At 43.3% G+C, this 27378-nt stretch overlaps 1 protein-coding gene across 8 annotated transcripts in view; it reads left to right on the top strand.

Annotated features, from left to right (window-relative positions):
• The window catches only part of pdm3 (POU-domain protein pdm3), a 164120-nt gene that overhangs the window by 92266 nt on the left and 44476 nt on the right, over positions 1-27378 (top strand). The window lies entirely within an intron of this gene.

Here is a 27378-nt window from a genome sequence, read left to right as displayed (position 1 = left end):
GTTGCGATAGCTTTTAGCGAAATATGTACGTTAGTCACTTTCGTTTATAACTCATTTGCTTTTTACTCAAATGGATCTTGTATATGAAAAAAAATTTTGATTTCTTATAAAAAATTAGTACAATTAAGGTATTGAAAAAAGATCCGTAATTCTTTGATGCAATATGTAAATTGCGACAGATAAATTTGTATTTGTAATAATAAAGCGATTGTTACAATTCGACAGCTAAATTATAGTGATGACCGAATTTCATAATTTTTTCAAAAGGTGGCAAATTTGAATCAGTGGCATCAATCGCACGCCGCTAATACCGGTACACGGGTAGAAAATTGCGAACGGGATTGCGACCACCTCGTACGAGCGATTGGAACCAAATTTGGCACGAAATCACGTTCCACGTTAGCGAGGATTGGGATAAAAATTTCCACGGTGTTGCATAAACTTTTTATTATAATTCACATTTTGTCATAAACTTTGCCACGTTATCGATATTTCTTATCTGCACGACGATCTAATGTTCAATCCTTCGTACAGTAGTGACGATAGAAAAAATTGAAAAGACGTTCAATCGTTGTGCAAAATTTGAGATTGGGCCATAATATCAATGATTGTATTTCACAATATAGCTCTCGCCAATTTGAAGTCGAGTTACCGAGTTATATAAATACTTTAATCAGTCAAGTATCACCTCACGAGACGGTGACCGAACGAAGCGAAGGAGGATGAGTCAGGAAGGGGACCGAGGTGTAGAGGGAAGGGGGTGGTAGGTCGAATTTGTTTCCGAACAATTTTCAGTGTTCCGCCGTGCAAAGGGGTTGGTCGGCAGGAATAATGTATATCCGAGGTTTGGCTGGCTTGCCAGGCGAGCGGGGTGCGACGGTAGGGGCTGACGAACGGGTGGACCGGTGCGGTCGGGGGTGCGGAGGGGTGACGGCGATACTTTTTTCGGGTGTAATTTTTTATCAGCACCGGCAACCGAGCGCTTTGACCAATCCCTCAACCCCCTCCCGACCCCTATATGGCTCGCCTCTCACCATCCCCCCGCCGCACCTATACCGACTGGTCTCTACTACCTCCTCCTCCTCCTCCTCTACCTCTCACCGCTACCCAGGACACCCCACGGCGGCCACCCACTCCCCCTACCACCGACCAATCTCGCCACCGTATCGGTGCTCAATCACATTTGCGATGCATTTTTTTCCTTCCTCTTTTTTCATAAAGCTGGATTATAATTGCATCGCGAGTTCGAGTTGCGGGATAGCCGGGCGAAAAAATGGAACATTGCCGGGTATGAGAGTGCACCCGCGCTCGACGGGGCCGCGCGCGAGAGGGAGCGAAAGGAAGGCGGGAGAGGGTGCGGCAGGGCGAACGATCGGTTTTGGCGGAGCGAGGCGGAGGGGGCAAGGGGGGGTGAAGGGGCCGGGGCCGGGGGCCGGGGGCCGGGGGGGCATCGAGCAGGAGGAAAAAAAACCGATGAGGTTTCGAGGCCGCTTGATTGGTAGCCGAACGTACACCTACTCGCCATCAACGAATCCGACTGTCCGCGACCTCATCTTCACCCCTTGCTCTTCGTCGCGCCCTATCCGCCTCGCGTGCTGCCCGAGCTTCCCTTCTTTCCTTTATGTCTCGTTCCGCACAGCACCCTGGCGCGGTGTCGCGTGCGAGCATAACGAAATCTGGAACATCGTTAACTCATTGGAACCATATCCACGGACATTGCTCGTAAAACGGTAGCAGCAGACCGGAAGTGTCGCGATACATTCGCGCGGTCGGCACCGATGCATCGCGTCGCCTCGCGTCGCATCGTGCCATGGTTCGACTCTCGGCTTGACTTTTCGTTAATCGAATGCCCTCGAGATATTTCTCACGTTTCGTAATCTAATTTTTAACCGTTGAAATTTAGTAACCAAAGTTAAAATTTTTTTTGGGTATATTTTATATTAGAATTTATTTAAAAAAAAAAACTTATTTTTGATATGCATCTAATAACTTGGTAAAAGTTGTAAAAGACTATGTCAATACAATGATGTAATCAGTTAAAAAATACATAACAAATTACAACAATGTAAGCCAGGATAGATACCTTGTTGCATGAATTGGTACAATTTGCAAGGTAGGAAAAATCATCCGTGCGACAGCAACAATCGGCGGCGTAACGCCGCTTAGAGATACCGCGAGTATTTTATCCCCGACCAGATGAGAGAAATCCGGAGAAGAACGAGATAAAACGGGCGAGAGATAGAACGACGTCCTTTGGACGTGCAGCCCGTCGATAAATAGCGAATGCGATAAAATGCCGCGAATTTAAAATACGTCCAGGTTTTACAGCGGGGACCAAAGGACAAAGCCGCTCTCGTTGTTTCGACAATACCGCTCGTCGAAAGGGGGGTTGGCATGGGAGAACGAACAGGAACGCGCAAGAGAGAGGTAGGGCGAAGCGCAAGAAAGAGTGCGAGTGAGACGACGCGCGACCGGCCGACGCGAGGGCAGGACGCGGAGGTAGCAGACCGGGGGGTGGTCGGTGAGGGCTGATTCTTCGGCCGACACACGTTCGCGCACCAGCATCACGCGCCGGCAGGCGTCGCTGGTTTAAAAATGGGGGATTTTTTCACATTTATCAGTGCACGCTCAGATCTGGCTTCCGTATCAATGTCCGAACACACGCGAACACCCAGACAATCGCGCGAATTCACACGAATACATTGTCCCGATCGGATTGTATGGATTTTTTTCCGGGACACACACTACTTCCCCTCCGCACCGCCCCTGATCCGCGCCGAGCGAACCCTCTCGTTCTCTCTCACCCAGCGGGTCTCCTCGTTTACCACCCCCTCTCCCCCCGGGCCGCGCCCGCTCCCCCCCTGCACAATACCACCCCATCAGCTATCCCACCATCCACGCGACAACCGTAATTTTAAGCTGAAAGGACCGATTTTTGTGCATCTCGATGCTGTTTGCTGCGTCGTCGGCTTCACCAACCCGCCAGCCCGCGCGTCGCCCCGCGCTGCTGCATCGCCAATCCTCATCCCTCATCGTTTTCCCAACGGGCACCAGCGATACCCTCTTTTATTGCGATGCGACAAAGTCGACGTACAAACGATTGTTTTGGACGAAGGTATGCTCGTTTTGTCCAGCCGTCTTTTTCAAGGGCCTCATTGTCGCGCTTGATAATAATTATCGTCTGAAACAAACGCGGCTGATGCTGCACTCCTGTAAAAAGATTTACTTTCGCCCGCGTGATATATTTTACGCGCATTATTCTCTTCTACTTCTGCCTTCCTCTTCGCGTCCACGAGAGCACGCGACAAGTGCGTTTTCACGACGGTTGATTCTCTCGCGACGGTTCTCGCGCGGTCCGGCCGACATTCACGGAACAAAGTCCGTCGTCTGTGGAATCAAAAGGCACTTGGATGAATGGAAGACGATCAGTCGTGTCTGCTCGTATGCCCCGATAAATAAATAGGGATCCACCATTATCTAGAGAACCAGCCCTCGACGCCGAGCCCCTACCACCGAACGGGTCAATGGAATTCATAACGTTTGCGCGGATAAAAAAGCTGGCTGGCCCGCACAGGAGGGTGGGGCCACATCGGAACATTACTCATACCTCGGCGTTCGCGCAATTTTTAGCTCTGAAATAAATCATCATTATTGCGGCCGGAGGGATGCGCATTATGGGGGCCGCGGGGGTAGATTATCGTAGGTGGAGGCTACCTATCCCCGTGTCCGATAATACCCTTTCAGAGTTGAAAACGGATGACGGGTAGTAACGTCAAAAAATCTTCATTGTATGTATCTCTGATCATTTGTAGACCGTAGTTTCTAATTATGAAATTTTAAATGATCGAGTCATCTTTGAAATATCGTAGTTGTGCGTTATTCTTAATAATCTACTTAATCAATAGGTAAAATATATATATATATATATATATATCGATATAAAACTAGTGAAAAATTATTATCATATTATCATGTTATTTAATCTAATATTCATTTATTTAATTCAGTCATTACGTACGTTTTTTCATTTTATCGGCTTAAAAAAAATCTCAAATAATATCTTGACTATTATATGTAAGATATATCAGAAAAACAGATGATCGCGGAAATTTATATAAATCTAGGATCTCTCTTTTGATCGATGCCGCGCGATAACCGATGATTAACGTTAACGATTAAGAATTAGATAATTAATTACAGCCGGACATGATGTAGCAATGCCGCGGCGATATCATCGGGGCATATATTTGGGTACAGGTCAGGACATACCAGGCGGGGTACGAGCGTTGAGTTGATGTTTGCCAGCTGATTGATGATGTAACATCATCCTGGTAGCCCTCCCACCGATTTCCGCCCCGTCGTTGTACCCCGCGCCCTATCCACTCTCTTTCTCGCTCTCCCTCCCCTTTTCTCTCGCTCTATCTATCTATCTCTCTCCCGCTCTCTCCGTCGATTCTCGTTGTTTCTATCTGTCGCTATTAAACACAGCGATCAAGCAACGATAAATAGATTCCGATATTTCTATAACGGCAAATTAATTAATTATTTTATCCGATCGCGGCAATGTACGTGATTCGATAGTTTGATTAAGGCAATAATGAGGAACCATTGCCAGTTGTAACATCGCTATGCTAATCAGATCAAAATGTAAAAAAAAAACCTATATGAGCTGGACTTGGGACACTTTGTTATGCAAGATATAATCGATAACGCGTGTATAAATATCCGTCTATTTGTAAATACGACAACGGTGCTAACGGAACGCGAGTGGATTAAAAGCGCATCAAAAATATACAATAATATTCTTACGTCTATCACAACTATTCAAACGCAGTCCAGTTCAATTAACTGTGTGTTGATACGTTAGATTTACGTTTCTCACTTTTATACTCGTCGGAAACTATTATTCTAAAGATTTTTTTGAGAACGTTATATTTAAACTTGTATTTTTAGGTAAGAGAGCGTCTTTATTATTTATTCCCTGCTTATTATAAAAAAAAAATGAATCATATTCACATATCCTTGTATTATAAATATCTCTGTAACTTATGGATATCTCTATTGGATATTGTGATACATTACTTTTTGCATAGTCAAGAAAAAAATTTATTTGATTTAATTAAATCTCCCTATTTTTTTTTCTTATCTAATGATTGGTATTCATGCATGCGTTCATAAGAGAGTTTAATATAAATTGAGACGTAAGCTCGACATTAGGACGAAACGACGAAGAGTGGGTTAAGGTTGCCCGGCTCATTAGCGAAGTTAAGCGGATGCGCGTCGCTAACGCCACGGAGAAACTTCGGCGCTAGCAATCATCGGTAATTGTGACGATCGATCTTGATCGAAATGCTCATTTCCTGTTTGCCGGGCGCTACGAGTCGCAACAGTGGCACGGGGGTGTAGTGGAGGGTAGGGATTGCACGTGGAAGGCGGGGGAGAGGTCGAAGGCTGCCTAGCCGGCGCATCATTAACGTGATTAATGTTGAAATAAATCAGGAGCTTCGAAACGGTAGTCGATAAATCCAATAATTGCGGTATAATCATAAGTAAACAGGCGACGTCTATCGCGTTAACGTATCATCGGCAACGATCGACGTCAGTATCCAATGTAAAGCGTGCAGAATTTGTTACGCACGTTGTTTATTTTTCATAAAGTTCATTTAAACGATAATTTACGAACATCTTCTCTCTCTCTCTCTCTCTCTCTCGCTCTCTCATTAAAAAAAAAACAATCTTTAAAACTCTAAATACAATACTTAGGGTGCGTATGCGCGTCAGAAAGTACGAGGAGATAATCATTATTGGTTTAGAATTCTGGCGAATTGGTTTTCTATAACAATCGGGAAATTTTTGAGAAACGTTTCTCTCGCGTGAAATTAAAAAAGTACAGTTTGAAATTGGATGGGCGGATCATGATCGGTAACTGAACGGCGTTGCTGGACAAAGGAACCAAATCTGTTGCTTCTCCGTATAGATTCGTTGCCTATCAACGTTTCCGATTTTTAATTATAATTGAATTATAGGAGCCGATTTTGCGTATTTGTTTACGGCAAACCCGATTGCCTGACTGTCCTGAGAGACAATAGGCGAATACACGTTCCAATGCATTTTTCATTATTAGAATGAACGAAACTGGATTAATCAAGAGCTTGGACATACCGATCGATTCTGTCGAAAATCGTAATCCATCGAATTCACCGTGAAATGTCTTTTTATGTGGTAAAATTATCCTTTAATGAAACTGACTAGGTACGAAACGAGAAAGCTCTTCATTGATTGTTGTACTCTTGTATGCTTCAAATTGGAATACTTGAAAGCGGTCTGAATGATTAACGATACAAATTCAATTTTTGCGGTCTCGGTATCGTTTCTTTTTTTATATCGATTTTAGAGTACGGAAGACACGAGGTCATGAGAGAGGTCATTGCGAGGCGATAGAGCGACGTCGCTCGTACGCGAGTAATGTGCGATCGGAAGCGTCAGAAGAGCGTAAAAAAAAAGCTATGAGAAAGTGTCGCGGCACAGAAGAGGCTGCGATCGTTCGCGACTGCTGGAAGATCTCCGGCGCGAGTTCGATCATCCACAATTAGAAAATTTATTAGAGAAGACCGCGGCCGTTATCCATAATTAGCGCCTGTCCACTGAGCAGCACAGATATCCACTGTCCGCACCGGCTTATCCGCTATCTAGCACGGCGTCCACACGCGTGGGATTAATAACTCTCAAGAGACGCATAAGAAAATCAATTCGCCCGTGAGAATAGCACCGTGAGCACGTGTTAACATCGGTGAGTGGGTGGCGATCCAGTCTGGATCAGTCGATCGATGCTTTCCACCCTTTCCTCAGCCTCGGCGGCCGATAGGAGGGCGCGCGCTGGGCGTATAGGTGCACTTCGCCGCAACGACGTGTGCGTCGCGTCCCTTATGTGCCACAGCAACTCTGCACACCACGTTGCATTTAACGCGACCCAGTGGATCGATGTGTGACACACGGACGCTCGGTGATAGATGTATAATAAGCGTGGAATCGGTATCGCCGCGCGCGATCCCGTGGCTGAGAGGTCTGCCTCTCCTTTCTTTACCTCGCTCATTACGTGTAATGAAACAAGCACCGAAGTTTCTGAAAAATATCTGAAAAATATTTTGTGCCTTTTTCAAACTTCTGCAAAGTATTTTCTTGTGATTCTCTTATATATGTAAGAATTATCGCGTGCGTATCTCATCTTCCAATTTCTTCAATCCGTGAATCCTTGTGAGCAAATTCGAGTTTATTTATTATCAACGAAAATTTAATCTTACATGATCACGTAAATATTTATTTTAACATGACCAGAATACTGTGTCAATTAAATTCTAAATTAAAACTCGATCAGATGTTATGGCAATTAAGTCGCAAATTAAATATCGAACGTGAAAGAGAGAGAGAGAGAGAGGGAAGAGAGGAAGTATAATAAAAGCTTGATTGATACAAATCGATCATTTCAAATCTCACATTTGATATCGATAGAAAACTAGCATTTATAGCGATACCCTTTAACAGCGAATTAATCGCGAGACTAATACTTCTCGATCTACCCATGCGAAAGCAATTTAACCGTCGAGAATACCCCGACAAGCACGCGTTAACACCACCATCAAGGTCCCTATCTCGTAAGGACGAAGATCTCGTCTGGATGGATCGATCGAGCTTTCCGCCTTTTCCTCGACGCACAATAGCCGGTCCTATATACACCCATAGGCGCGCCTCCGCACATGTCTCGCATGGTACGACACAACGACCGTGCTACCAACGCACTGCTCGCTCGTACGACACGCGCACTCATACACACACAGAGGAGTACTTGCGCGCTCCATATACACACATACACGCACACATATACACGCACACAATGTTAAATTTAACACCAGTCGGCGGCTCACCGAGAAACCGTGTCGCCGGGTAACGCACGAGCTTTAACACGCGCTGCGAACAATCGCCACGCGATAGATACATAATAAGCGTGGTGTTGTATACGGGCGTCTAAGGCCACCGAGGGCTAATGAAGCCCGGGCTAGTTAGGCGCGATGTTAATTAAATGATATGATCATTAGTCATTATAACGTCATTGTGCTATGCCGGCAACTTGTGCCAGGCCTATGTGTGCGCTGCGTCGCTGCCTACTCTTGGGACGACCAGCAATACGACCCATGTGGAACCTGTACCGGACGTATGAGCATGCCACGCCCGCCACCGCAGCATTTCTATGACTATACTCCTCACTGTCCTCGCCCTTCTCGTGCTTCTACCGCTTTTGCACAAGCACCGGCCTCTGTCTATCCATCTCGCGGAATCGAACGATTTCATGGTTTGCGCCAAAGACGACAATGAGATCGAAAGAACGTTGGTTGCACCGCCGACAATTCGAAGGGGTTCAATCAAACTAGAGAGTAGAGCACCGTTCGAGGTGTCCGAAAGAAAACGAATCCTATTATAATCGGATATTAGCTCACGATGAATATCCGTCATGTAAAATTGACAATTACTTTACTCGATAATTAATTGTTTACCGCATGATTCATTGAATGATGATTTGTAGCTCATTAACATACCGTCCCTCCCCTTTCAGAAGTTTCACGTCACAGCCACGAAAACGGTCGTCATTATGCGTGCGTAGCTTTTTTTTCTCTCGGATTTCTTTCGGAGACGAACCGGAGGTACGATACCTCATTCTCGCTTTAAGTGGCTGTTAAATACGGGAGTGGCAATTGACGACTTGGGCTTAACAGGCGACACTGGGCGCGAGGCGCTTAATTTCAATCGAGACACCGAGAAATGCTAATTAGAACGTATTTATAGCGCGGTTTAAAGCGCAGGCATAACCGAGCGTGGATCGGTGTGAACTGCGGAGCGAGTAACGCATCACCACGTCGCATTTCGCGTTAATGGCCACAATTAGGTGTTTTAATTAGCGCTTACTCCCAGCGGCAGCTGCCACTGCCAAATTAGGACTGCCACGAAACAATAACTGCCGATTGAAGAACCTAATTAGCGGAGTCTCTTGCGTATATCGCGCACATGGATGAATCTCAGTATGGCTGATATCGTGGTTATAAATTAATAATTGGCAATGATCTGCTATGATACCATCTATATGCTAGTGTCCCGCGGTAAAAGAGAAATCTAATTAAATTCTGTTTATGCTTTGTATATTGTGATTAAGAGTTTCTTTAAGAAATTGGGCATAGCTAATGGAATGTAGTCGTTAAGAAAATGACTTTGTTTTATATCTATACCAACGTTTATCGATATCTGACGAAAATAGCATTATAAATTGTTGAAATAGAATTTGCTTTATTTGTCAAATCTTCTGTTGTTGTTTGTAATTAAACTTTTGATTTTCAAGCGAGCGACGTTATTCTAGGCATGATAAAGAAGAAATCTTTGTTCTACTTTGAAACGAAAGGAACATTTGTCTTTTAATGTCGCATCATCACCGAGAGTTTCAACGTCCGCAAGAGAAATCCCAGCTCGGTATTTAACGAGCGTTAGCACGAGTCTTGCGATCGTTAGAGTAACGCGAATGCGTCCATTCGTAGACTGTGCACATAGCCGCACGTAGTCCGGCTACCGGGAGACTTTGGATAATCCTCGAGTGCATGTGCTCTTCCGTAATATGGCTACGGGCCCCTCTTCCGACGAATAGCCTCGCGGTCGGCGGCTGTAATTTAATATACGCACGAAATGGAGACAGTAATGACTCGTATGGTTTCGGGCTTAAAATTAAATGCGACTATCCGAGTTAGTAAAATTCCTAATTCGCGCGCTCCAGAACCAGCCGAAATGTTACAAGGCACACAGGCATTTTTCCTGTGATCTTCCAGGGCTTCGTATCCAGTCTCTCGTATCAGTCAAGCGAGTGGAAAGGTGCAACTGGACGCGCTTTAAATTAAATTCGGCCAGGGAAATGAAAAAGAAGTTGGGAGTGGAAGAGTTGCGTGATACCTAGGCCGTCGTTTTTTCTGCCTCTTGTTTTCCGGTAGAAGAGAAAAGCGTAATGTTCTTAAATAAATCCCTTTCTCATTCGCGTTTTTGAAGAACGAACAGTGAAGAATATATTTCGCGTAAGATTTTTATGGATATACCGAGCTGAAAATTTGTCCATCGAACTTATTTCGGTGTTCATTTATTTGATTTTTGAAGAAAAATCAAATAAATCGAATAATGGAGTACGTCAATGACATTAATTATTAATGTTCATTAATAATTAAAAGATGTAATAATAGCGTAAATTTAATTATTTTCAAATAAATAGTAAACCCAGGTCAACAAATTCAACGAGCTATAATTAGGCGTAACAATATTTATTATACACAATTATAATTTTCGACGATAAGTTTCAACGGTACGTTTCGATTATACTTAGTCCTCATCAGCCGTAGAAATTCATAATTATCCCATATATCAAAATTAAATTAACATATTATGAGATGATATTTATCACTTTGTGATCAATTTGTTGACCTGGGTTTACTATTTATTAATCTGTCGTAAATTACGCGAGCGAAAAGAATTGATATTAATTTACGTTGTAATATTAATTATTTTCAGTAAACGAGTCTTTCGTTAGTGCATTTCAAATCCAATTTTTCTCTAAAGAAAGAAAATGCCAGTTCGTTGCCAATTATGCAATTCCGTGAACTTCTCGAGAAGCACTACGCGCGCATAATGATCCGTTTAAACGCTTGCAGCCCTTAACGTAAGTGCAGAATATTAAATCCAACCATTTCGTTATTTCTAGGAAGATTTCGAGAACTAGATCCTCGAGCTAACGGCTAAATACGCGCGCACCATTTAATTATTGTCGCTTATTAGCATATAAACTCGTGCGTACTGATGATGTAACCTGTCTCCACCGCGCATTATGCCGCTCGTCGTAATGATCGCGGTGTCGGTCGTTCGTAGACCGACTCGACGATGGAGGAGTGGTCAGAGATGGGAAATGTCGTGGGGAACGCTCGAGGCAGTGGGCATTACGAAGCCCCTGGAGCACTCGGAGTGCCCGGCAGCCACTAGTTACATTGTCTAAGGTTTCAATAACCTAATGAACCCCAACGCGCGTACCAAACCGACCGAACTCGCTTGCAGTCAAGAGGGAGCGACACAGCCTCGAGACACGGTTAATTAAATACAAATTAGAGCCAAGAATTGCGTCGGCGGGAGATCGCGGAAAGAAAATAACACTTTAAACGTAAATGAACAAAGAAATAGAAGGGAAGAGAAGGAGAGAGAGAGAGAGAGAACTATCAACATCGCTTATTTAAGAACGCCACTACTTGAAATCGATTTGAAGCGATTTGGTAGCTTCGAGATGGACATACACCCATGTTGCTAGAGAATAGCGTTTAAACATTATGAGTAGTCTTTGTCTCATCTTTATTCGAGATGACGTGTTCAAAATTCCGACAAGGTAGCGAAGAATAATGGAAATGGATAATCGTTTCATTCAATATGGATGACGAAGGGACATAACTAGATACAGCCGAAGTATCGCACCTGTATATCGTAAGCAGCATCTCCAGTAGGGCGATTAAATTAAAATATTTGATTATCAAAAGAGTCTTTCTCCTCTGTCCCAAACGTATCCGTATCGCGCGAGTTCTCTCGCCGAATTTGAAATGCTAAACAGCAAATACGCCTAATGAACACGTATGCTCGGCCGTGTCCGTAGGTATGTTTGTACCAACGGCGACATTACTGCCGGCGTATTTGCGTTGGCAAGGCCCGCGTGGATAATAGATTCATCCTTCACGCTTCTTAATTAGGAGTTAAGTTTTATTAGCCTTTAGCAGCGCGTTCGCGCGCTCGCGGCTTCCGCGAGCTGGTGGTGCGTGTGCGTGTCGGAACGACGCACACATGGCCGATGATGCCGACAGATTATAAGTGACGAGCTATTCGAGCGTACCGTACCTTCGTATATGTATGCGTGTATATGTGTGTGACTGTAAGTGTATATGCGTGTAAAGTGTACATGGATACATCGGGTGTCTCATTGAAATTGAAGTCGGGCGACCTTGCGCCGCATAAAGGTGTCGCGTAGTCCAATCGTAGTAATGAGAATAAGAAAGAGTTACATGGGAATTATATGAGAAGTTGAGTCATTCAAGGAAGTTATTTAATAATCCCGAGAGACAAGAACGATTCATTTTTATATCGCATAAACAGTACACATGATACAAATGGCAATTGTCTAAATAATGTTCAGCAAGCATTATGTTTCTCGACGTGAAACTTCGTTCTTCGATGAACATTTATGGACGTAATTACGTATATACTATACGTCGATAATTTGCATTTAATACTCGTGGATGCCGTAAATCTTGATTAAATCCTGATTTGACTTGACAAATTTGCGGAATTAATTTTTATCAATTTTCTACCCGTGAATATGGAATTGTCAAAAACACTTTCCCGTCACTCTTCGGAGTCCGAGAATGACGGGAAACATACAAGGATCGAGTTGATCGGTGGAAGCTATCGATGCATTCTCTTACTCTCCTAGCGACTCCTTGCCAGGACGCTTTGCATTTCGCTCGTTCGTTTTTGCAGGAAGCATCAATATTTATATTGCATAATGCATTCGTAATTGCCGCGTGTACACTCTATTTGTACTGATTTTGTAATGTCATGAAAATGTATGAAGCGATAGCTATTATTAGAAACTGGATGCAAAACTCGCGGCAGCGACCAGGTTAACTAGGTGTAGACAGGTGGGAAAAGAAAGTAAATGAAGCGGAGGATGAGATTGCATGATTATCAAAGAACGCTCTTGCGTGAGAAATTTCTTTCTACGCTCGCGCGCGGCGTCCGTTAATGACGTAGCAAACTCTTTTGTGATAAAAGTCATGTAAACAAGTTCAATACGTATCATGATATTTCGCATACACATCTTGCTGTCAACGACTTTATCATTACACTTTATTATGAAAGTTTTATATAAACATGTTTATCGTTATGACTCCAGTTATTTCAATATAGGTTTTATTATTTATTCAGACGATTTGTGACTGTAGTTTCAGGAAAATTGCGAAAGTTCCTTTGCAAATGTTCGACTTCTTATTCTATTCCCGATATAAATCGATATCTCTGACTCTCGGTGTATGTTGAAGCGAGGATTTGCTGCATCGCCGCCTTTTAAGCTCCTGCATGCGAATTTTTCGCGTCGTTGCGCCGACAGCTGCATCCTTCGTCCGACGCGTGCTCACGCCCGCGCCGGCTAGCATAAGACATTTCTGGAACTGTCTGAAACTGTCCGAAAGTCGAGCTCAGAAACGTCGGACGTCTCTCGGCCCGCAGAGGCGTGTCGGACGAAGCCGGACGGCCCTCGATTTATCGACAACCTGTACCGACGCGTTGTTAAGACCTCGTGGAAATGGCTCGCATAGTAGAAATCCATATTAGGAGGGACCGCTCTCGCTCGCCAGCCAAGATCTGGACAAGAGGGTTCCGTCCGAGGGTGAGTGGGCGGCGGGTGAAGCAGGAATAAGTTATCTGCAACTAGCAACCCTTCGGCTAAGTGGACGGTTCTCAAGCAGCACTATTCCGGTCCCGTTGTTCGCCCGACGAAACTTGATTAATGCCCGTAAGAGGACAAACTCGATGGATCGAGGTACTGCGGGTATTCGACGATAATTAGAACCGACCATTTGAAGCGATATTGACAAAGGCTTCGATCGGTCTTTCTCGATCGATAATGTTTAGAAACGCTTAGATCTGATAATAGACGGTGGGGGAGGCAGAGATGAGCGTTTGATTATCTTCCTCTTTTTAGCTTCTCTGAGGATTAAGACACGTTCGACTCGCCAGATTCGCGTTTGGTGTTCAAAGGATTCGGGTTGGGAACCTATTTTCCCAAGAGGGTGGAATAAGGTGGAAGGAGAGGCCGAGGAGGGAGTCGTTGTGTCCAGTGTCTCGGCGTGCGGCCGCTGGGGTGGTTGTGGCCAGTCACGAGGGCGCATGGGATGGGGTTAGGTCCCTCTTGTACACGAGGCGAGGTTTGGACTTGAGAGATCAATAAACGACCCTCCAACCTGGACACTCGGCCCATCCCTCATCCTACCATGTCGAAGCACCTTCGGTCCTACGGAGTCCAAACTACGTACATTATCGATAATCACTTTTTCATGATGGAAAATTTTCCTTGACTTATATCTTGACTAACTGTCGAAATTATTATTATTTTTTTTTCGATGAATATAACAATTTGTAGATATTGATATTATTTTATAATAGTAAACACTTTCCGAGATAGACCTGATAACAAGTTATTCTAGTAGAAATCTTAGTAATCTACGTGCGATAAAAGAGTGCGCGTTTTCCCTAGAGAATCGCAACGGATCATATCCGGTGTACTTTGTTTCCTATCAATTTGCATAAGGGTGGCTAATGTAAGCAGAACTGTTGTAGGGCGGATATTGCCTCCGGCCGAGCGTACCTCGCGTTCGTGAATGTTTCTTAAGCGATGAATGTTAAAAACAGCATAATCCAGCATAATAATTACGTTTCGAAGAGCGATCGGTCAAACGGTGCTTAAACTTTGAACTAAATTTTGAGACTGAATAAAGAATTTGATTCCACAAATTGAATTGCAGATGCCTTAGTTACAAATATATAATTCAGCGCAGTATAAAAATTCTTCACAGAAAAGACAGTTTTGCTATCTAAAAATTTAACTAGATACAGATCTGAAAATAATTTTTTTAAATCCTCAAAATACTCGTATAAAACATGCAAACTAGTTCGTTTGACTAGTCAAAACTTTTTGCAATCTTGTTCATCAATCTTGAGATTCTTTCGTCATTAATTCAATGATTTAACAAAATTATTTTCAGATCTTTATCTAACTTAAATCTAGCTACATTTTTAAATATTTCAACAAAATCGTTCTTTCCATGTTCAAATTTATTTCAATTAGAACTTTTTCCTCTCTCTCTCTCTCTCAAATTTTATTTGGATCAAATATAAGATTAGATCTTGTAAACAATATCGCAAATTAATCGCTTTAAAATCAATTCTACGTAACTTCCTCTTAGGAAATGTTACAGAACTCGCTCCATGTCGCAAACAGATCCCAGATGCCATGCGGGCGATTCGATTTAATCCCGAAGAGACTTAAATTGCCCGACCTTGAACTACTTACAGCAATTTCCGACATAATGATTAATATAAGATATGTTTCATGTATAGATTAGATTCTCAATTGTAAAATAGCGGTATATATTCCTAAAACTTTTTCGGTTCTCCGAATCACTGCACTTTGTGCTATAATTTCATAATCAAATTACGTTTTATACTGAAAGAGCGTCGAGTTAGCGAAAGGAAGAAAAAAAGATAGAAAATTGGAGCAAAGAGCTTCAGATTTTTACGATAAAGTCGTATAGATTCGATTCGAGTCCCCTGACAGCAGCAACTGGTGGTGGATAAAAACTATCTCCGTTTTCTCAGGACGATTATATTGACGATCGACGTCTTACATTACTAAATCGCATTTTAAATTCTTTTAAGTTTCTAATTTTTAAGCCCAGTTACGATTTTATCAAACGTTAAAAGTCCACCGTGCCAAATCTTCATAGTGAATATTAATATTCATCGGGGTGCACGAAATGTTAATCAGTATCATATTTCGTCTTTAACGTTCAAAACAAAAGCGAGATAACTCAAATAAAAAGAAGTATTGTTTTCCAATCCGTCACATCTAATACTTCGCGATGTTTGCTTAAAAGTATCATCCGTCTGTTTTTCCACTACATTTATATACTCGAGATCGGAGCGGACTTTTTTTTCGCGTCCAGTCATCGCAACAAGGTTACGTCCTCTAACCATGTTTCGAGATTAGGAATACGGAAGAAGGGGCGTGCAAGAGTCGGTAGGAGTTTCGGACTTTTACGATCTGGCTGTTCTCTCGCGCTTCTCTCCCTCGCTCGCTCCCTCTCACACGCCGGGATCGAGAGGGGTTTGCGGATGCCGCGAGCAACTGGTGGTGGAAAAACACCCTCGTTCGCTTTCTCACCACCCCCTTAGCACCCTTCGTCGTCGTCGCCGCCGCCACCACCGCCGCCGCCGCCGCCGCCGCCGCCGCCGCCGCCGCCGCCACCACCGCCGCCGCCGCCGCCACCACCACCGCCGCCGCCGCCGCTGCCGCCGCCGCCGCCGCCGCCGCCGCCACCGCCGCCGCCGCCGCCGTCGTTGCCGTCGTTGCCGTCGCGCCCGGCGCCACCGCGCTCTCTTCCATCTCTCCCTCTTCTTCCCATCCTCGTACTCGGCCGCGATCCCACGACACCCACCTCCGGCCGATGGTGCGCACGGTCTTCCACGACTCAAAGCGACTGCGATCCTTCGAGCTTTATGAACGCGTAAACGCTCGAGGGTGCACGACTCTCCGCGCGTACGCTCGTCGCGTACGACGAAAGAAAGAAACAGCAGAGGGAAATACAGTAGAGTCGTGTACATGTATACCTGCACATGTACAAGTAGCTGCCGCAAGAAAGGGAAGGTTAAACGTTCCATCGACGACTTCGGTCGGAGTTTGAGACCGGGAGGAAAGGGGACTGGAAAAAAGAACTTCGCACGAGAAGCTTTCAACGATGCCGCGTCGACATCGTCGTTCCCTCGAGTATTCTCGGTTTGCGATCCAAACGTCATTACCCATTTACTGTTGGCAGTTACTCCTCGATTTAGCTATATTGTTTCGTCGGTTTATTCGCGCGCCGTTTTCTTCAGTCCATCGTGTTGGGCCTTCGTTGCTTGAGCGCAGCATCTGTTATGCCGTAGTTTACTTGCACTAATGCGAATGTGATGTACGATGCTTTTATCGCATAAAGAATATGTTATAGTTCCGGTGTTTATTATTTATCACTTAATTTACTGGATATTTCATACACAAAAATATATACGCTTACTAATTTAGTTTACTTAAATGCATGTAATTTTTTGATTAACACTTTGTTATTGTATGAAAAAAGAACGCAGTATTCTCTACTATGGTATTCTCCAGTCATATTAATATGCATAATTTTCAGAAAGTACAGTTCATTAAAAAACTTTAAGGATAGAATGAAAGTATGCTTGCGACAGATGAAATCCTTTCTTCGAGAGGATCCTAGCAAGGACCTAATTCCCGGGTGTTCATTAGTCCCTGCAATATTCACGGTCTAATCCCTCAGATCAGTGGGCTGTTGCCTAAGCCATCATTAAGACTCGAATAATTCAGGTTAACAGCAAATACAGCTGGGAATAATCTCGATTTACATTTCGTTGTTTGCTTGGAGACGGTGATCGGAAGGTGGTTCACACAAGAATAAACATTTTGAAGAGGAGACGTTGGTCTCTTCGCCATGGTCAGCTGTTTCCGCTCTCAAAGGAGGCACGATCGATCTCTTAATCGAACGTGTTTTGCACTCTTGCTCGTGGTCACGTAATATTAAACTATCTAAGTGCTACATCTACGTTATTTCAAGTTATTGCGATTTTATATACATATACATACATATATATATATTCTGTAGTGCAGAATGATTTGAAAAATTGGTTCAACTTTTGTTTCATAAGTACGCGTCGCACGAAAATAAAGCGGGCCTCAGTCGATTCGTCGTCGACACGACGACGTCCAACTGATTGGATGTAAGCAGACACCGATGGTACAGACAGAACTATTCCATCCATCGTGGTATCGATTTACGCGGGCGTATCCACAGAAGCCTTAAAACCACGGTCGTCTAATTTGCCCGTCCGTCTGAAATTGCTTTCTTCGTATCCGAGGCCGAGTACTCGAGTCGGGGTCTTCTGGACGTTGGTCGATCGGTCGCTTCTTGCAGTCGAGTTCCAGACTCTAGAGCCGGTTACAGAGCTGGCCGGGCAAATACAGGCTATGCATAACAATCGATCTCCCAGGAAACTATGGGGGCGGATGGTCAGCGGGCGGATAAAGCAGGGTGGTTCGACGTAAGGGGCGGCGGGGCAGCCACGAGGTTGCCAGACCGGCACAAGATGAGGGAAGTCTGAGATAGCCACTGACCAACACCCCATCTGCTGCCCCTTTCGAAACCAGGTTATCCATTCTACTCCCGTTAGATTCGGACGTAGATACTAGAAACTCCATTGAGCGTCTTTTACCGTTCTCAACGCGATTGAATAATATACTCCGAAGAATTGAAAAATTCGAGGTTCTTCTAAAACGATAAAGTATTAAAGATAGTTGCGAAATTTAGAAAATTTCACAGATGGAAAAATTTTTAAATATATTTTTTACTTTGATATTTATACAATATACAAAATATAAATTAGTTATAATCAAAGTACGATGCAGAACTTAAGGAAATCGTTCAACTTAATATCGCTATTTTACGGAGATTGCCGCGTTTATCTCGGAAGTTTTTTTTTCTTTTGCGAGATCATGTACGTATGTCAAAAGTTTTCTTTCGCGCAAACTTCGCGGGGCACGTTCACAGCCGGAGACGAGTAAAGCCATCGGTCAACCAGTATTACGGCATCTGCATGTTATTTACTCGCGAGCCACCGAGTACATTTGTTTGGATTATCCCTGAAATAAACCAGTGCCCATTCTGCCGCCCTCTCCGATTCCCCTTCACCATCCTGGGGAGCAAGTTCCGAGGAAAGCAGATAAATGGTCTCAGTTTGTCCACTTTATGCGCAGCTACATCATTCGGGAAACGTCGCGCTCGCATCTTCGGCGAGCTAAGGTTTATCTATCCCCTCCGAATCTGAATTTTAAATTTTTAAAAATGTTAAAATCCTTCTCAGAGAAAAAACGACGGTCATTGGAAGGAACATCTTGTCTCAAAAACATTATTAGCATAGATCCATCCTTTTCATCATAGATGAAAAGTTATTAAAAGAAATTATGCAATCTCTAATATTAAATCATATTAGAGATTGTACAATCGAGATTTGATATATTTACATTTATATTATATTTCGCTCAAAATTTTTACATATTTTATGCAGATTTAAAAAATAAGATAATAGAGAGAAAGAGACAAATCGAAAATAAATATCTTAATAACTTCCAACTGAAAATATATGACGTGATTTCAATCTGCGAAGTGACGATCATCATGAATGTGACCTTTTGTTACGGAGGACTCCATTAATATCGCATCATATGCGATGATCTCCAACTACTATCCAATGATCATTGATCGTCTCTGATGCTACTTTACGATGAGACAATTGCGCAAGAGTCTATTATGGCTGGTTCAATCGTGAGGCATTATAAACCAGAAGGAAGCAGTTGCTTCTAAACGCTTAAATGGCGCAATGTCTTAGCGTCATGTCGGCAAACGCAAAAATATACGTACGTAAGTCTAGTAAACGCCTAAACGACGTCGTAGAAACGTCGATGTTTCGCGGAATCGCGAGATCGTCGGATAGTATTCTGTAAGTACTCCAATCGCTATTCACATCGAAATTCATGTGACAGTCGTACTTATACGCAGTATAAGTATTCTTGTACATGTAAGTACCAAATATATACGTATACATATATATGAATTGTATAAGCGCGTATACTTATATCACATATGTGTGTGTATCCTTCTCTGTCCATCGTCCATGGCACCACACGATATTCGTAAATTTATAGCAATTCCGTCAATTAAGTCGAATGAAGCGGAGTCATAACATAAATATGTAAACGGCCACGACGGGCTCCCTTGTGGCGACCATATAAGCTGCGCTTGTCCATCAATGTCTCCGCGAAAGAGGTCCAACATGCTCGTAAATGCATGCCCAACGAAATGCAACGGTCAGTGGCTATCATACATACGTACGTGCGGATCCGCACGTCGCATAACTCGTCCGCGACACGGCCGTGCACATTTTATCATCCGCATAAAAATACGCAGGAGACGCGGTCGAGGAGACGCGATGGACTGACTCGCGCATATTTTCGCGACGACTTACCTGCTAAGATGAGCCCCCGTCAAACTTTCAAAGCGGATTCTACGCGGCGAGATAATTGAATTCCTGCCTCTTCTCGTTTGAAGCGGGTAATTAGCTAGGCGTTGCAGAATCAAGCGAAGATAATCGGATGATCGTTTGCAAAGAAAAAGAATGTGGACGAAGGGAACGATCTTTATTTCCTTTTCAAGTAATTGGAAGCGATGTATTTTTAGTTCTCTCTGTCGATAAACTTCCGCTATCGCGGAAAAGAAGAGTATTATTGTGATTCAATTATGCAATATTATTTATAAGAATATTGAATCAAGGATCATGTTAATTCTGGATTTGTTCAATTGTATTATAAAGATAAGATATAAATCATAATAAACATTAACGTGTAAGCTGAAAATGAATTTTATAAAAATTTTCAACATGAATTTGTTTGCAAGTGATACGAGATAAATTTTTGGAATGTTCGCTAAAAAGAATTCGCGATTGAATTGAACGCAACGTTCAATTTACATTCGTATAATCTTATTGAGAGTCATAATGCTTTAAAATTCGGCTTGTGAACTTGTAAAGTAAACGCTTCGTATAATGTAAATTAGTATTCCTTGATTTCGATGGCGATCTCGACGCGCAGAAAGGAATATCTCGCTCTGTACCCTTTTCCTCCCACGGTGTTTCCCATTTAAACTTCTTAAGCGATCTCTTAATTCGCAACCCCGATGGCGCGGCAGTGTTCGCCCCTTTCGTCCGCCCGTTGTCCGTACTATCCTCTCGACGTCTCTTAATTTCACGAAAACCCCTAGCCCAGCACTCCACCCTTGCTCGCTTTCTGGGGCGAATGTAATTAATGTTTAGCATCTACATTATTTGTTTAGTTTCATTTCATTATCTTCGGAGGCGTCGGGCACGACGATTTTATGCAAATAGAGCCGAGAGACGAAGTTTCCCCACCTCCTGAATTCGCTCGTCTCTGCGCTTCGTTCTCTCCAAGCGCGGAGCTCTTATTGTCGTTGTTATTATTGCTATTATTATTGTTATTATTACAATCGCGACGACGATTACCATTATTATTTTCCCGGTGGGTTCGGTGCTCGAATAATAAATATCATTCATAATTCATTCCGCTTCTTTGGCGCTCATTAATCCTGTGATTAAATGTATCTCATTATTTAGAGAAGTCCGCCTGGAGCTTTACAGAAGCGGCAGAAGTACCATCGCGAACTTCGCGATCGATCCTTATGCCGGGTTTCGTAACGAAAGAGATTGCGGGTTCGGGAAGGAGATTTCATATTTTTCTACTTTTGTAGAAACGCGCGGAAGTTCAATAAGCGCCGAATTCTACGAGAAATCGTTCGTCGCTATTCTCTTCGGCCGTCAGCGAAAGTAGTCAAGAAACGTGAAGGTATACGTATTTTTGCAATCAATCAGTATAAAGGAAACGCGGCTTTATAAGTGATATCGGTTTTATGGTATACCATATCTTCGAACGCAATTTATTCTATATAATATAAAGCCAATATTGGTTGTAAAACTACATGATTTTACTGGAGTATCTAAAAATTTAGGTAAATACAGATCTGAAAATAATTTTATTGAACTATTAAAATAATTATGTAGGAAATGGAGCATGATAAGCAGTGATGCAAAAAGTTTTAACGTTCTCTCTAGCAACCAGTTTGTGCGTCATACACATACTCTTTAAAATTTTTTAAGTAAATTTCACTCTGTATTAAGACTGAAATCTCACTCTTAAAGAATGAAAATCAGGCTACTCTTTTTTTTAAAAAAGAGTAGTTTTATTTTCACTCTTTGGAGTGAGATTTCACTCCAAAGAATTTAGAAAGTATTTTGATAATTTAACAAAATTATTTTCAGATTTTGGCTGTTGTAGCCAATTAAAAATTATTATACCATATTTTACTATTTAATTTGCTACAGCAGCCAATCTTTTCTTTCAGTATAGGAGAATCATAGATTGCATCCACTTCTAATGTGACGTATTAAAATATAATGCGCGTAGAAAATGTTTGACTGTGCAAAAGAGATTATGCGATAGTTGCATCGATGAAACGTTTGAGTGCACGCACACGCGTGCCGCGCTCGGCGAATCGTTCTTGCGCACGCTCAACGCGCCCGGTTAATGAGACACATTCACAAAGTTTGCCCTATGCCGAGACGAGCCGATTGTACGACGAGAATTAGCTTTTCAATTCAACCGTCCTGAGCCCGAGGAGAACTTACGGCACCAAAGTTCGGCTGAATTTAAATACGTCGTCTGGATAAGTCGCGCGAGACGCTCGTCGACCCCTCGTCGACGCTCGAGTTTCGATCGCCCTCCACGAGTCGGAAATTGAGGAGCACCTTTACAGTTGTTCCATGAAATTGTTCTTAAAAATCCGATACGCATCTACGCGACGGGTAATTTTATTGCACGCGCGACTTATTGAACTTGTGTCTTTCAAACTGTAGAACTCTTTGGAATGGCATCTCATTATAAAGAGTGAAAATTGAATCGGTCTTGGAAAAAAAAGTGATTCAATTTTCAGCCTTCAGAGTGAAATTCACCCTAAAAGATTTGGAGAATTATAAATTTTATGGACATTATAGAAGCTTTAGCAATTAAAATAAATAATTTGCTAATCCCGATATCATTATGTCAAACATGTACAAAGGCTGTCTTGGCAATGTTTTTTCCATGGAATTTTCATCAAACTCTTCTTAACAAAAAAATTTACGTGCATATATTTCCCCGCGAATGTCGTCGCGGCCTACAGTCGTGTATGCTTCCTTTATCTCTCTTTCTCTCTTTTTCTCTCTCGAGGGTACAAAGAACAAAAGACTCGTCGCGCTATGGACTGCGACTTGCGGCCGCTCGTGTATAGAAATAAAAAGGAAACGGCCGCGCGGAGTTGACGCCTTTATTATTCGCCGCTTTAATTTAAGCGACGCTAGCCGTCCCGTCACGGTTGCAGGTGTGAATTAAGCTCGGAATAAGCGAAAGAGCGCCGTCCGTATATCCTCCTCTTTCACCGGGGTATGTAGGGCGATATGTGCGGCATAATTAAATGTATGTTTTGATAAACGTGGAATAGGTTAACCCTCTGTTAGCGCGCGGGCAAGAACTGGCCGATGTGACACTCTCTTGTACGCGAAACTTTCACGAAAGTGCTACGTCGCTATCAAAATCGGGTCCGTCCTTCTCCCGCTTCGCACTCATCCCAACTCACCCCAACTCACCCCCTCGTGTAGCAACGCTTGCGCGCACGTGCAAGCTCCGTGTTCTTTCTTAGGTGTCTCTATATACCGACCGTCTCTCTTGCCTCTCGACCGCCTTCCACTATCGTCGCCTTGCTCTGTCCTACCGTAGCGGGTGATAGGGATTTGTGTTAGGGAACCGCACTGCCGGTGTTCTGGAAACTGCTGATTCGAAATTAACGAAAATTAATTGGCAACGTCGTGATATTAATTCCCGAGATTAATTCCCCAGGACGCAGTGCTAATTGATATCTCTCAGTGCCAGGAGCGAGCGAGAACGAGAGAAGGGGGGGCGGGCGGTTGTTGCGAGCGGGGAGCGGAGACGCTAACCGAGAGAAACAAAGATGCGGCTGGAGGAAGAGGGATCAAGAGGGACGCGGATTGAATCCTTGCCACTGGACCATATCAGTTTTTCGGGAAAACCGCGGAAACCATTGTTCGATAATGAACAATCATAAGCCTCGACTTCACTTGTCATTTTGTCTTCGCTGGTTTGTCTATCATCAACAAGAACCCACCGTTTCGATGATCCGTATAAACTCTGAAGGCTTATATTCATTCTTCTATTCATAGAATCGCTGGTTGTCGCTGGTTGTCGCTAAAGAGAGACGTCACCCTCCCCCCCCCCCCCAAGGGGTTGGCTACCTTTTATTGGCAGATATATACCGCGCGGTCGTAGCGACAATTAAAGTTTAAAACTCTGCGTCGTCGACGTTTTACGCCGCTAAGAAGACAGTCCGGAGGAACTCGTAAAACGTAATATAATTAAACATAAAAATATCCCGCGTACACATTCAGGCCGGTTGGCCGGCTGAACGAGGTAAAGTGAATAAAAAGTGCTCTTTATTACAATGAGCTTTAATTAACGCGCGCGTTCCGCGATGATTACTCGCATAGCGCACTTTCTCAACTTTAATTTACAGTGTCTGAAAGCAGCCCGGCGCCCGCGCGCGCGCCTTCGTTACGTCGTTGCCATAAAGCATAGACACATAATTATGCAGCGCACAGGGTGAACGAACGCGTGACGCTGATTCGTCCGGCGCATTAAACTTTTTTACGAAACTGGTCCCTTGGCAGTCCTAGCTTCTCTGATTCCCAAGAAAATACAGCCACAGCCACGATAACATCGAGAATATTTAACATTACAAATCGCCTCTTTCTTTGCGAGATTATATCGGCATGCATGCTTAGAAACGCAAGCACATAGATTGCGATTAATAAATGGTTGCGCGGATTTTCATCTTGTTATGACCGATTGCAGTTATAAGAATATATGTTTCCGTCGTATCTAACAGATCTATTCGTTCGAAATTCTAATGACGATGGGAATTTGCTACTTTATATGCATATAGACTAGTCAGGTAAAAAAAAAAAAAAAGAGAGAAATTACATAGATCGAGATAATTATTCGGATAACTTAAAAATATAGATTTTCAGGATAGATCGTCACGCTCGATCGGCGATGTCGATCGATAATGAAACTGGACTATCTGGATAATATAATAAAAGTCGACTCGCCGTACTCGCGGTATCATCGCACGGTGTAACTATCGTTAGTTGTGCGTAGACGGAACAGAAGTTTGTCATATAGGGCAAGCGTATTCCCGATGCGTTTTGAAGTAATAAATTTGGCGGCGCCGGTCGATGGTCGGCGTCAGGTTATGCGCGAAAGTTGGAATTTATGCGTGGTTGTTTATGATCGCCGAATGATAAGAGATCTACGGCCGCATGACAAATGATCCCGTAATGAAAAGTGAAAGATACTGCACGTACCGCGGCCGGCTGCATAAATTTCAATGATTTAATGCGTCGCGCGTGCTGCGCGCGGTATCCTCATTGAATAGGGATCGATAAAACTTTAGCGCATCGCTGGCGGTACCCGCCGCGTTCGTTCGCGGCGATCGAGACGAAAAGTCATCGATCCCTATGTTGTAACGCTTATCGGCAGCCGCAACCGCCGCCACTATACTGCCGCCGCGTCGCGCCGGGTCAAACGGGAATCCTGCATATTAACGTCGTATCGGATATTCCGCTGAGATACGTCTCATCCGATTGACGGGGCCATGAGGATGCATGAGAATAAGGCCGCTTAAGGAATTGTACGATTGATTTCAAATACGGTACGCGTGTCTCGTGCGCAACCATTAATCGTCTAATTATATGGAAACTTCAATGTCGGTCCGCCGTTGACGATCCGTTCCACAAACTGTTAATCTTGACGAACGATTCTCCTTGTATATTTTAATCTTGATAACGAATCTTTGTAAATATCTATTGTATGATAAAATTCTTCATGCATAATAATATAAAATGCGAAATATTTTTTTTTACACACACAGTGATATAGTGATTTATTTAACCTTTAAATAGATAGGTGGTGGCTTAAAGATAAGATAGATGCAAGTTAAATTGGTAATCAGAACATCCCAACAAATTTTATAGATATATTTCTTATTAGCATATTATGTTAGTTAAATTTACACATTACACATCATACTCTTAGAGACGAAGGAAAAGAAATAAATTTTAACAATAAGGCTTCTGAGCATCTGAGCAACACTTTTCATTTTTCTCTTGCAGAATAAGGTTTTAACTTTTAAGTAGGTAAGTAGGGTACTAAAAACATGCTAAACACATTTTATTTTTTTCTAATTACATTTTTTAATAGCACATACAGAGTTAAGTTTACATTATTTATATTCTTATGAGATAGAGGAATGTAAAAATAATTAACTTTGAAACTTCTGAGCAGTTGTTTTTATTTTGTTCTTCCAGAACAAGATTTTTAAGATAACTATGCGTAGAGTGTAGCCATCTACTTGAAGGTTAAAGAAAATTATACTTGGGATTTTATAGACACCCCATCTACCCACTTAATGAAAGACTAAAATTATTGCTTATGTTTATCATCGTAAAAACTTTGAAAATATCAGTCTTAATCATGTTAGTTCTGTAGAATATTGTAAAAAAATCCAGTTGATATAGCTCGCATGATTTTTATCTACCCTCATTTGTGCGACAATCGAAAATTCTCCGGTGACAGTCGTGATCGTTAGCGAAACGATCTGGTCGTACGGCAATGACCACGTCGTAGCACGGAAATCGTCGTCAGGGCGGTCGATCGATGGCGAATAACGTTGGAAACGCTGGCTAGGCTCCGGTAGGTTAGGTAGGGTGCTTAGGTGTTACAATGATTATCCGAGAGGGACAGCGAAAGGTAATTATGCCCGATAGAATCGGCGGGCGAGAGCGAGAACGAGGTATACTTTGCGTCAGTGAAGAAACAGAGACGGTAACGCCTGGCGCGCCAACACAACCGAGAAAGACGGCGAATCCTCGTAATTACCTCGAAGTGAGCTGCTTTCGGCTCACCCGAACCTTCGAAACTTCGGGAATAAATAGCGTTCCGTATTACTGGGTTCCACGTTACGGGGTCAACGGAACGACTTGCCGTGTTCAAGAGAACGGCGGCCGTCGATCGTTTCGATTGATCGATCCGTACATCTTGATCTCCAAATCTGCTTAGAAGACCATTTCGACCGGAGGAAAATTCAAATAAACGTCTGCCTCATTCATCGATCAACGAGACGCGTAAATTTATTTTGATAAAGTATTGTGTAAAATGTCCGTTGGGCCGACACGAGATCGGTCGAAGCACGTGGAAATGCGCGAGGATAATCCCGTCGGGAGCTAAACAGCTCGAATCTTAACATGGCGTTTCCTGATTTCTCGCCGCTGCGCTGCCGAGGGAACGGACACGTAATGAAACTTTATTTTCGCGTGCTAGCTGCGAGCTGCGAGCTGCGAAGACGGGAGATTGCGAGCGCGCCTTTGCAGAGCGACGTCCGTTTTACCCTGCGCCTTCAACTTTAAACGGATGTTAATGATTGCAAATGACTTGGGTGAAATGGCCGTCGTCGTTGAGAGTAATGGGATTCTTTACGAGGCGATTATTGACCCGCTTTCCTAGTTGTAGAAAAGGTGACGATAATAGAGCGTCTATAAGGACGACGGCGCACGGCCTCGGCCTCACTCTTCCTCTCTTCCTTCCTCTCGATGCTGCTCTGTCGTCGGTTAAGATTTAATCCGTTAATCTATTCCCGTAATAAGGAATCCATAATGAGTCGAAGCGGATATCTATACCGTGCTGGGGAAGGGTCGAGCATGGTTACGTGA

This window comes from Acromyrmex echinatior, chromosome 5 (genome assembly GCF_024713525.1).
Source record: "Acromyrmex echinatior isolate Ae372 chromosome 5, ASM2471352v2, whole genome shotgun sequence".
Taxonomy (NCBI): Eukaryota; Metazoa; Arthropoda; class Insecta; order Hymenoptera; family Formicidae; genus Acromyrmex; species Acromyrmex echinatior.
The sequence above is the reverse complement of the archived record's forward strand: the minus strand, read 5'-3'. Positions and strand labels throughout refer to the sequence as shown.